This window comes from Crocodylus porosus, unplaced genomic scaffold (genome assembly GCF_001723895.1).
Source record: "Crocodylus porosus isolate Cpor-Errol unplaced genomic scaffold, CroPor_comp1, whole genome shotgun sequence".
Classification (NCBI taxonomy): Eukaryota; Metazoa; Chordata; order Crocodylia; family Crocodylidae; genus Crocodylus; species Crocodylus porosus.
The window spans coordinates 37,875,276-37,885,681 of record NW_017728931.1 but is presented as its reverse complement, the minus strand read 5'-3'; the positions used below and the strand labels follow the sequence as shown (position 1 = coordinate 37,885,681).

At 43.2% G+C, this 10,406-nt stretch overlaps 1 protein-coding gene across 9 annotated transcripts in view; it reads right to left on the bottom strand.

Moving 5' to 3' along the window:
- BICD1 (BICD cargo adaptor 1) overlaps nt 1-10,406 on the bottom strand; it is a 264,809-nt gene that overhangs the window by 180,618 nt on the left and 73,785 nt on the right. The gene's annotated exons all lie outside the window — the stretch shown is intronic.

Here is a 10,406-nt window from a genome sequence, read left to right as displayed (position 1 = left end):
TTCTATTTGTAGAAAGAACATTCATAAAATGTTAGGATATTAACCTTGAGTGAGCCACACCTATATTAAATGCTATTACAATAGCACTTCATATACAGTCCTAATTCATCAAATGGATTAAAGATTCTTATCCATTATAGCTCCTTTACGATGGCAGAATGGTGTTCCATTAACAAATAATAATGTTACCCTTGAAAAAGAGAATGGAAATTTACTAAAGAGGAGGAAAAAAACTCCAGAAAGCATAGTACTTATATGCAAAGACAGATGAAAGGTAAGTGCCATTTCAAGAATTACTCCTATCCAAAAGCTATCAGGATAATTTTGGAGGTACTGCCCCATCTTTTGTAAGAATAAACTGAAAACATTTTACAGCAAGAAAATAATGGAAGTTCATTTAAGTATCTAGGTTTACACTGTGCTTTATTAGAACTCCTCTTGTAAAAAGAACAAAAAAAGGGCAAGTAACTAAAAGAAAATTTCTCCAAGAAAAAGTGATATGCAGAATGCCTTCCACAAGTTAAGTGTCTTTTAGAATAAACTGGCATCAGTCTTTCCTAGGCAATAAAATTTCTGCTATACTGTACTACTTTTCAGTAGAAGATATAATTTTTGAGAATTTAATTCAAATTTACCAGCAGTAAGTCCTACAGCCCCTTGCTAGCATATGCATTATCCTTGTTCCACAGTTAAGACTACTAATGGCCAAAAAGGTGAAGAGATGTCATAGCGTTCACCCTGAGTCAGTCAAAAAAGAACCCAGGTTTCATGACTTAGCGTGCTTTTAAACTCTTGCTTCTTGAAGCTTCTGACCTTTCTGGACTACATGCAGCTGTAAACATAGTTCACTATTCAAAGAGAAAAGGAGCTCCCGTTGAAGAATTATGAAGTAGGTATTCTATGGTGGGCTTGGATCCACATTTCCTGGACAAAGATGATGAGATCTTCATTTATGGTCCTCTCTACATAGGCTGGTAAAGGCACGATTGGATACAATGCACGATCCACACACTTGCACCTCCTACCATGCTACACATGCATGGCAGGAGATGCAACTGTGGGATCTTGCATTAGATCTAATCAGGCTTTATTGCTTATGTAGGAAGAGTCCGATCCTGCATCCTGCTTGCAATGGCAAAAACTAGGCTCTCATCTCTGGGACCCCTCTTTGCTGAGGTGCAGGGATTCTTGGTCCTGGCTGCTCATGGGTTGTAGCTGTGGGACTCTCAGTCCCAGGAGATATGGGGCGCTACTGCAATCTCCCAGCCATGGGGGTATGTGGAGTGCTCCACAGCTGGGAGATCACAATGGCTGGGAGATTGCAGCAGCTGCAGTCTCACAGCTGTAGACTGCCTACACGTGCAAATTAAAGCTGGATTAAAAAACAGCTTTAAAGTTATTACATGTTTTTAAACCAATAACGTTATAGCTAGTCGGAACTTTTTAAGGCATCATAGTTAATTCACTCGTGTAGCCAGTCTAAATTTATTGCACAATTAACAAGGTAGTTGTGCAATATAGATATAACCTGTAGAGGGTGGCCTATGCCACAACTCTGCTTGGAGAAGGGGGAGGAAAATCATTGAAAATTAGGGTTGGAAGGGACCCCAGGAAATCATCTAGTCCAATCTCCTACTCAAAGCAGGATGATCAGCACCGCTAAGAACATACTATGTGAGATGCAGCAGAGAGGGAGGAATGCATTCACCACTGTACCCCAGGATAAAGTTCTGGGCCATCAAGAACAACATTCCTGAATGCTAAAATATCAGCCAGAGCTGGGGTAGATCCAGTGGGGCTGCAGTAGTGTGGATGCAGCCCTACCTTCACCCCACTTCTGCCACTGTCTCGGTCCTTGGCTAAGCTTGGGCACAGACTTTGCCCCAGAGCTTCTCCTTCCCTGCTCCGGTCATGGGCTGTGACAGCAAAGTGTGCCAGACTCAGCCAGACAGAGGCATTGGTGGTAAGCAGGTTCCTCTTTTCATCACCCACTCCCTGCCCACCTCTCCTCTAGATATGCACAGATGGCCAGAAGTAGGTGCTGGAAGGAAGAAGGATTGAATGAGCAAGTATAAGTTTTATAATTGGGAAGACTAATTCACCTCTAGTGTAAGGCAGAATGGCTCCAAGGGGTGTTCAATCCTGTGCTATTTATGAGACTACCTAAGTGCAGCATGCAGGAAATAGAACTTTTCAACTTCTAGCACACCCCTAATGTCATGGAGCTAGAGGGTTTACTATAGCTGGCAATCCCTCCATACTAGGGGACACCCTAACTAATCAGGCATGCAACTTGAAGGCTTCTCTGTGATACAGTTTCATTCATCCACAGGCTCCGATTCCAAGTCAGTTACCACACTCAGCCCAGTAACCTTTTTGGGAGCAATCAAGGTAAAAACCAAGTAAAATACGGAGGGAAATATTTTCTAAACTGACTGCACAGGCAGGAAGATGCTTTGGAAGAACCACTTCCAGAACACATTAGGATCAGCTCCCTGAATGACAACACTAAGAAGTTACTGTGTCAAAGCAAGGACAGTAAAAAGAGACTTAGCATGGATGTGAGCAGGCCCCTACATATAACTCCACTCTCTGAGAGAGACAGCTTCCCCATGCTCCTACCGCTAACAAAGCATGTTAGTTGCTAACACTGATCTATAGCATTATAGCAATACTCTTCCATAGTTACAGAATTGCTATATAACACTGTTCTATCGTGAAAACCTGGCCCAGAAGCCAGGACAAGAATGCAATGGGGCTGCAAAAATAGAAGATTTTAACCTATGGAACAAACATTCTTTACATTCCCTTACATGTCTGAAGAATAATACTCCACCTCCTCCCCCTGTTCTCAGGATTCTTATGCACAGAGTAGATGCAATGCAGTGATATCCCCAAAGATATTAAACAAGTCTAATTTTAGGCCCACTTGCAGAACTGAGACTTTTCAGTGATTGCCTCTGACAAGGTAATCCTGGCCTGGCCTCCCTTTGGGTTTTGTTAGATCCAGGCTGACAGCATTTAGTGCTGTTGGCTTCACTGCCCTGAGCATCTTCTGTGTCCTTCTGGCAGTGCCCTCTATGGTTTTCATCACCTTCATTGTCCTGAGTTCTTCCAGGATTTGATCTTTATAATATCTCTGAATCCAAGTGCTAATTAACATGGGAGGGCTTTGGGCTTGAGCCCTGGACTCTTTACTGCTGAAAGCTTGCTGAGGGAACCCAGCCATGAGAATTTGCTAAAGACCTCTCTTGAGGCAATGTCATTCAAAGCCCTTTTGCTGTTTCAGCTAATTCTACCATAGCAGCTTCACCCTGTCATCCTGTCTTTCCTTTATTGAGAGGCTGACAGAATTCATTTAAAAATAAGTTTGATAAAGAAGCAGGAGAGCTGAAGATTGGATCCCTGTGTCCTGTGCTCAGTCAAATCTACCCCACATTCTGGGAACTTGATGACAATCAGGTTGCTTTGCTCAGAATTAATAAAATTCACACTCATCCTTTAAGGCTCTTGTAACTGACAATTTTTTCTGTGTTTTAACTACTCATGGCACTACTGCTAGGATTGGAAATATAGGCAGTAGCAGCAGGACTCTGTGACTTCAAGGGAATATTATGCCTCTGCTTGCTGGCCTTCTTGACAAGGCTTTGAAGTCCTTACAGGAGGTTCAGTTCAGAAAAGTGTCAAAGGAGGCTCAGAGAGTCATGTAATTGTATAAGAATATATACAATGAAAAGCATCTAGGATTTTGAAAAGGGCGTGCTGTATCATCCCATACAACAAAAAACATTTTTCTCCTGATAAAAAGAAATGAGATGCTTTACTAATATGCTATGAACTTAGGGTTTAAGATAGAAGGGAAAACAAATATAACTGTTGGAATGAATTAAAAACAGTCTGCAAGACTCTGAAATAGGAGCTACATTAGCAGGACCAACTAACACACAGCAGAATTGCAGAAGAAAGCCCAACTTGATTAGTGGAACATGAAGACTGTTAAAGAAGGAGAGACGGATGTTAACGCCAGTGGAATGAAGAGCTTAGAAGGAATCAGCTAGGTTTTAATGAACCACGAAGACAATGCTGCTTCTGTTGTTGCTACCACTGCCAGGAAGTTGGTTTTAAACTTTGGGTGAACCAGGAATCGAAGAGAGGTGCAAGTGCACCAGCACACCCTGCACTGGATCTGCCTCTGCACATAAACACTTCCACACTCAGATCCAGACGAATACCCCACTGAAACTAAAAAACATCCTTACCCTCTTACTCCATGCTGCACTTTTTAATGAAAGGAAGGTCTTCTGGATAGCTAATCATAACACATTTAAAAAGTCTACCCAGAAGGCACTGAAGTTGATCTTTACAATAGCATTTCTCACATTTAAGCCACGACGAACCCTGAAACTTCTGTTTTCTAGTATTCATTATAAAATCCTTTTGAAGTTAGCTCATAAACATCTTTCAGAAAAAAAAACAAGAAAAAATAAACATGTCAATTTCCCCTTTCAGCCCAAGCAGTCAGCAAAATTCAGGACCTGGCTGGGTTGTTTCCTTTAGGAAAAGATCCTGATGATATAAGTCAGGAATTTCTGTTGGGATCTGTTTATTTACAGAGAAAAAAGTCCTGTTTCCCTGAACTCATTACACATAAACAGCAGCAGGTGTGTTCCTTGCTATGATGTCCAGGTCTGTCTCCCCCGAAGCTCCCGGTTCCAAAAGAAACTGTCACTCTGCTTCCTCACAGGCCCATAAAAAGGACTCCTTCTGTCACTTTCTGCTGACTTTTGCTTCCAATACACAGCTTGCCAAATATTCCCTACCCCCTGTGTTTGTAAACAGTCCCAGTTCAGGTACTGCCAGGTGGCCAGTAGCCTTGGGCAGTACAGTTTCCAGCTGAACATCTCTTTCTATGCAGTGGGCTGACTGATCCACTTAGTATGAAAGAAAGTGGTGAGCATCTTCATCAGCTTTCACAAGGTCTGTGATCAAAGACCTGCCTGATTAAAATATTTTAACACAATTTTTTATAGTCCTAAGAAAATACAGTAATTGTCTCTCACTCAAAACTAACAGTACCCTGTGGTTAGCCAGTAAATCTTCTCGGATAAATGTGGTAGCGTTAGAGTGATGTAGCCACAAGGATCTAGGAATTATGTGAGGCAAGGATTTCTTAGGGTGATATCTTTTTATTGGATCAAGTGCATAGTTAGGATTGTTTGATAAGATGTTAAATACAAGACATTCTTCTTCAGATCACTATCCCAGTCTATCCTAACTATGCAGCTGGTACAATAAAAGACACCACCCTAAGAATTACTTTAGGATAAAATGACATATTTCAATACTTTAATGCATTTTCTGAAGCATCCCCAAAATGTATTAATTGTCATTTATGACTGTAGGCAGAGCTGGTAACACTGCCTCTAGTAAAGACTGCCTGACACTTTCCATCATAAGGCCCATTTTTCAGATATTTATAACTGCCAAATTACAAAAATGTTCAAGCTAAAATTTTCTGTGCTGTCTTCCTTGGGCCCGGTTATGCTTGAGAGGTTTCTGCTAAAGTAGTTCAGCCATTTTATGAGAAGAAGATTAGGGAAACATACATCCGTTTTGCCCATATTAAAATATTTCTAGCACCATTCTGTAGGGAAGCTCTAGCACAAGCACACCCATGGTTTTGTGCAGGGACTTCAAATTCAACAAAGGTATCGCTTTGGTGTCAGGGACATGACTTTCGGTGCTGGAAAATTTGCCATGGTTCAGTCAAGGATTCTGATAATGCCATTTTGCATGTGTTCTATAAAAGCAAGTAAACATTGCGCTGAGCATGCCCCTTGCCCCACAGATCCTATGTGCATACATCACCCCAGAAGCTGGGTACAGACATTCAAAAAGCCTTGGGTGGAATCAATCTAAATTACATAGCTTTCTGTAAGTGGCGTAGTTTAGATTGGTAGTGAACAGAACACATCCTTTGGTTGGGGGGGAAATCTTAGACCAGGTTCTGCCATGTTTAAACTAGTGTTCTGTTATGGGTATAGACCGGTTTCCAATCACTTATATCGGTAAAAGTATAATGTCTATACCTGGCTAGAGCAGCTGAGCACATTCCCTCTGGGGGCTAACAGGGCTAAGCAGAGACTTCCCTGCAGTTGCTTCTTCCACCTGTAGTGCAGAGCAGGGACACAGTCTTCCTAGTGCAGCTTGGAGGGGAAGGAAGGCAATATCTAACAGGAATGCTGAGGGGTGAAAAATGGGAGAGTTTGCAGGAATGAAGAGACAGGATGGGAGTGGTGGGGGCTTGTGGAGAGAAGCAGAAAAGATAGGTGTAGTAGCCTAAGGAGAAGGGGAGAGGAGCAAGATATTGCAGGGTTTGGATAGGGGCACAAACAGCCTTCATTCTAGAATTTCCTAACTGCAATGCCTGAATTTGGTATTTTAATATTTTTAACCTAGTTGTTAGTTGGCTTGCTGGTTATTTTTTTATGTGATAATTTGCTGCTTGTTTCATTCTCAGGGCTCTGTAATATCTAAAACTAAAGAGAGTAATTCCTGCAAACAACTGGAAATTTAAAAGACTGAGAAATCCAGAGACAAATGCAGTGTAAACTTGGGATTTCTCTCCCTTTCGTTATCATTGTATGGTCTTATGGTGAACATGAGGGAAGTGGAGGACAATGAATCAATGGATTTCCTCATAAAGAAATCGAGCATTGTTTGTTCCCAGCTAGACATGTCGAAGACACACAACTCAGCTTTTCTAGGTGTTATGCCCCAGTACACTTTGTCCAGGCTGGGTCAGTACCACTAACACAGAGAAGAAGACAAGGAAAGGAAAGGGAAAAGGAACTATATTCTGTGTTCTCTGACTTGATCATAAGAAAAAAACATAAACTGTGCTTGAAATACTGAAATTTGTGGCAAAAGCCCATTGACTTTAGTCGGCCATGATTCCCCCTGAAAGCTATGTGTGGGAATACTACCAGTTGTCCTAAATGACAACTATACATCTTCATTTAGAAATGACTTCTATTGTATGCCATTACTTGCCACTGCAACTTTAAATCATGGGCTATTTCTACTTAAAAGCAAAAAAAGAAGGAAAGATTTGCCATTGAGCTTCCTATAAAATAGCCCATAATTAAGAATGATGGCAATGATATGACTGCAGGAGCTTGGCAAAAAAGGAAGAAGAAAAATATAAAGATTAACATTTTAAAAAAGAAAGAAAGAGCCCCAAGGGCAGATCTCCATATTTAATAGAGGATAGCAACCCAAACTTGAAGAAACACTGAAGTCTTCTTTAGGGTCCAATAAATAAGGTCTCTCTTAACAGCATAATGAAAGTTAAGTGATACAACAGATGATATTAAGAGAGGCTACACTTAACCGTGTCAATCTAGTACACTACACACACCCAACCTGGGTGACCTCTGAGAATGTAAACAAGCCCAATTTTTTGTCTATGAATATACTAATGTGTGGTTTTTATCCATATATTACCATGAGCCAAATATCTTTAAAAAGAAACCAGGATATAAATCTATAGCATTTTCTAATGTATATGCATTGTCTCCTACTATGCTAAGAGGCTACTTCTACCTTAACTTACACCTCATGCAAACCCACTGAATTCAGTTGCTTGTTTCCACAAGGAAAAAAAAAACACAATCAAGTTAGAGGCTAGGGCAGACTATGGGCATCAGGGCTCCCAAGTTCAATTTTCTGTTTGCTTCAGTGCTTACAGGATCAACCCCCAAACATGAATCTCAAGGACAAACAACCCTGGAACTTGATTGAGATTGCACCATTAAACTGAATGAATCAGAGCAAAACACACAAAAATCAAACAGAGGAACTGAGCACAATTTTTTCTGAAATGACCTACAGTACTGAATAGATAGTATTCTGCATTTTCAGTTTTTATTTAAAAAAAAAAATCCAGGATTTCTTCAGGATTTATTTTCCAAACATAAAAAGTGGGTTGAAATCGGGTTAAAAGGAAGAAAAAAAAGTCAGTTTAAAATCAGGGAAAATAATAATATATTCCCGTGGTGGGGAGGGAAGGAGAGAGGGAATAAGGCTGGGACTGGGGAAGGGGTGGGAGAAGTGGTACGGTGCAGCCTGTTGGCCACTCCTGGGGCTTCAGCAGGGAGCAAAATGAAGAGAACTGTCAGTGGACGCAGGGTGTGGGACAGGGCGGCAGCGTAGCTCTTGCTGCTACCCCAGGAGGGCTGCGGGTTGGAGGACTGCGCCAGGCTATTCCCAGGGGGTGCATGCCCTTGGATGTACGCGCAGGAGGAGAGCAGTTTGCCACTGCAGACTGGAGCCAGCAGCAACACTGGGCTCTTTCCAGTGCTTGGGGCAGGCAGTAAGTAGCCTGCTCTCGTCTGGTGTGCAGATCTGGGAACACGCACCTCCCAGGAAGAGCCTGGCACAGCCCCAAACTCGCAGCCCTCCTGGGGTGCACGTAGCAGCAAGAACCACATCCCCCCCTACTCCTTACCCACTGATTTACAGTTACCTCTGCAGCTGGTGTTAGCCATTCCCGGGGCTGCTGCAGCAGGGGCTGGGGTGAGTGAGAACAAGCAGAGCCCCGGAGGGCGCAGCACAGCTTATCCCCACTCACACCAGCCCCTGCTGCAGCAGCCCCGAGGGGGGTTAACACCAGCTGCCTGCAGCTGCTGGGCAGTGCTGCACCCCAAACCCCCTGGGGCTCTGCGTATCACCACTCACTCCCAACCTCTGCTGCAGCAGCCCCAGGAGCAGCCAACAGTACCTGTCTGCACCACAGGAAATTTATCAGGGAAAAATCGGTAAAAACTGAAAACACAGAACACTATTCATAGATATGGCCCACAGGCCAGATCTGGCCCATGGAGCCACCTCATCCAACCCCTCGTGCTAGCCCCACACAGGGCCATCCCAGAAACCTCGCCCCCTCAAATGCCAAATCCAGCACCTGCAGCACCTGCTCCAGCCAGCCCAGGGTATAAGCCACACTTGAGAGGCACCACACGTGGCATAGTCCTGGATCAGCCAGAGCAGGCACTGGATCCAGCATTCTGGTGGAGGAAGGAGGGGTGGGAAGAGTCCCCCATATGTTAGATCCAGTATTTACTCTGGCCAGTCTAAAACTGGACCGCATGTAGCACCCATTGCAGCCAATCTGGAACCCATGCTGCACACATCCTGATCCAGCCAGAGGTTGTACGTATACAGCACAGTCCTGGTCCGTGTCATGGGCACTGGATCCTACATACAGAGGGAGGCAGGGAGGTCCATAGGTCTGATCTTTCCCATGGGGCTGGCCCTGAATCTTTTATACCAGTCCTGCATAACTCCTCTGGTCTGCAGGGCCACATGAATTTGACACCCCCAGCACAGATTAAAGGAAGTATTTGTAGTTTATATTCTGATAGAAATATGACTTAATATGAGTGCTAAACATCCCTGATATATAACATTCCTGTGTCATCTTGTTTATCTTATTCCTTTTTGGCAGATTTCTTTTCTTTTGCTGATGGATGAACAACAGTGCAATTACTAAGTTAATGTTATACTACCTATCCTGCTGCAAAAATAAATAACTTAAGGGGGGATAGAGCTAGAAGTTCTCTGGGTCACAAATACTTCATTAGTTAACCTTGGAAACATTCCCTTTTGCACTCCCTCTAAATTAATAAATAGGAGGTGGACACATAACACATTTATATCGGTGTAATTTACAATGCTTTGTTCACCAGTATAAATTATATCATTGACCTAAGTGGACAGAGGACCAGCTCACTCCTAAGTAGCTGCTACAATAGGCACTATTACAGCATGTCACCACTAGGTGGTAGAAGAACCAGAAACCACCTGCCCACCTGGAGCAAAGGGCTAGTCAGGAATGCGAGGTGCAGGCAGAGAACACATCCTCCACCTGTACAACTTACCCTGGAGAAGAGTTACTCTTGACTTTCCAAGTTGTAACTTTACTTGGGTGCATCTACATGCATGAGATTAATCTAAAGTGCAGTGCAGCATCACCATCACATAAGCAACAATGCCACATTAGCACCAATTACTGCACAGATACACATTAGAAATCAGTTCATTAAACTAATAAGTCGAAGTGCACATGTAGGGTGTGTCCATGCACTTTCAGCAGCTCAAATAGAAGTGGTGCAAATTTAAGCTGGGGCTTTTTGCCTCAGCGCATATGCTTAGACATTGGTTGTGGAGCAAATTGTGCCACCTGGGGCAAAATAAACCTGCCTGACTCCTCCCAGATCTGCAGCCAGGGGGAGCTAGAGCTGAGGCCAGGTATAAAAAGCTGCCCTGGCCAGCAGCTCAAGGTTACTTGACCTCAGGAGCTTCTGGAGCCCAGCCAATTGGTATCTGGGGACACTAGCCCCTTG